Consider the following 2272-nt stretch of genomic DNA (forward strand, 5'->3'; position numbering starts at 1 on the left):
GGGGGGGGGCGAGCAGCAGCTCCAGCCGGCTGCACCCGCTCGACCTGCTCGCAGGGCCGGGGCCGGGGCCGCGGCCCCCTTTGGGGACAGGCCACTGGGTGAGCCACTGCACAGGCCACGGGGTCAGGACCGACAGGATGGGGGAGAAGAGAGAGAGTGAGAGAGACAGAGAGTGAGGGGAACACACCTCCGGCCCTCTCTCGACGTCCAGAGCAAGCCACCATCTTAGCCGGCGCCTCCACGATAATTCTCTATCTCTGAAAAATCAATTAAGAGGGGATTGACGCAGAGCAGAGAAGCCCAGCCGTCCAATCCCCAGGGCGATGCGGCCGCCCCTCGCCGCCAGTTCTCCTCGTTCTCTCTCTCTCTCTCCCTGCCCCCACACTTTTCTGTCTCCCTCCGTACCCTCCCCTTTCACCGCGACTCTATACGGCCCCCACTGATGCTCTGGCCGGGCCCTCCTCCTGGAGGTCAGCCCTGGAGGTTGGCTCGCCCAGCAGCAGCGGCGGAAAGGTGCTCGGGGCTCTCCGACCACCGCGGCCGCCGCCGGACTCCCGCAAACAGGCTAATCCCAAAAACGGCGCAAACAGAGAATGGCAACAGCGACAACGGCGGCAACGGCGGCAACGGAGGCAACGGCCAAAGGCAGCAACGGCGGCTGCGGAGGGTTAAAGCCGCCCCAATCACAGGGACTGATTCCATCTGGCTGCCGGGGGCCGGGGGGTTTAGTCGACTTGGCCGCGGTCCGGCTGTCCGGCCGGCAGGGGCGGCAGGCAGGCGCCGCACTGGAAGTCATTTTATGGCGAGGTATTCCATCAGCGGTGCAAAGCCCCCACTCCCCCCCCCCCCCCCCTTTGCTCACACGCCATAACAGAGGCTCGGCCACGCGCCGCGCGGAAACAGTCGGTCGAGTTTTACGGTTTTACTCCCTTTACAGAAGAGTGTAGGAAACGGAGCGGAAAAAGAAGCGGCTCTGCGTTTGCTTATCTCTTCGGGGCTATCCTGGCTTAGATAATATTGATTAGTCGAGTCCATCCTTTCGCGTCAGGGTTACGCCTGAAGGTTATCAGCACGCCATGCCGCTATCTTGGGTTGTCGCGACCGTAGGTATCGGCGGGCACCACAATCGTGTAGGAAATTATTCCGTGGAACGACTTCTGACACCGAGTCCTTGGCGCAATCACATCTACACCTTTGTTGAATACCTCTAGAAATGAAAGCAAAGAGGGTAGGACCGAGTTTATGACGTGGTGCTTGTCGCCAAGGCGTTCGTAACGGACAAAGGACCGATAGGTTAAGAGTGTTCATCACTTACTATGATGCATGGCTGGAAAGTCGGTGTCTGACTGACACTGGCATGGCGCTGACTGCCCGGTGACCACCAGCCGGGAGCCCTCAGGTCGCGCGGGCAGCACACTTGTATGCCTCGAACTGCTCCCACATGAGCATGTGCGATATCAACTTGATAGTCACGACGGCCTATTTCAGGCCGATTTCAGGGCGCTCGATCTAACGATAGCAGCGGATTGAAACTATAGTGATGCAAAAGAGATGGAATTAATAGAGAAACAGTTGAGTAAAATACAAAGTTTAGACGTGCTGCTCTCTGCTTGGCGAGAGAGTGGGTACAAAAAAAAAGGAAGAATTGGATAGGGCTGGCCGAGCCAGGCTATCTTGGTCCTTCCTCCCTTTCGCAAGCCCAAATTTATTCCCCTGCTCTCCGAGACGAGAATTGCCTGTCAGCGGGACGCTTGCAAGACGCAGTTCCGCCAGGACATTATCTCGGGACGGTGACAGACGCTGACACGTCATAAATAATGGAGGCCGTTTTGTTTTTACATAAGCATACCTGCCACCGAGACTAACCGGCGCTCGGACCCGTAATTGAGAGTGGAGTGGCCGGAAACCACTGGAAACCACTGCCGCAACAGTTCGGCTCAACGATCAAACCTCTGTGGCGCTGGAAAAGCGAAGTAGATGCTTGCTAACGAGTCGTGACTTTCAGGGGTGTGTTCGATAAGGGTTCGCAGTGCCTTGACAAGGACATTAAGACGTGCGTGGCGTCGGCATCGCGATGTCGATTGCGACGGATAATTTTAAGCACTGCCCTCGCGGAGGAGCGCGCGACCCCGAGGGCCTCGAGGACCACGCGGCCCCCGCGGCATCTCCAGACGGCTAATAATAATCTCTCGGGGCACACCTGACGATTTCCACGCCTCTCTCTCTCTCTCTCCGTCTCTCTCTCTCTCTCTCTCTCTCTCTCTCTCTCTCT

The sequence above is a fragment of the Frankliniella occidentalis genome, unplaced genomic scaffold (assembly GCF_000697945.3).
Source record: "Frankliniella occidentalis isolate FOCC.00 unplaced genomic scaffold, Focc_3.1 Scaffold185, whole genome shotgun sequence".
Taxonomy (NCBI): domain Eukaryota; kingdom Metazoa; phylum Arthropoda; class Insecta; order Thysanoptera; family Thripidae; genus Frankliniella; species Frankliniella occidentalis.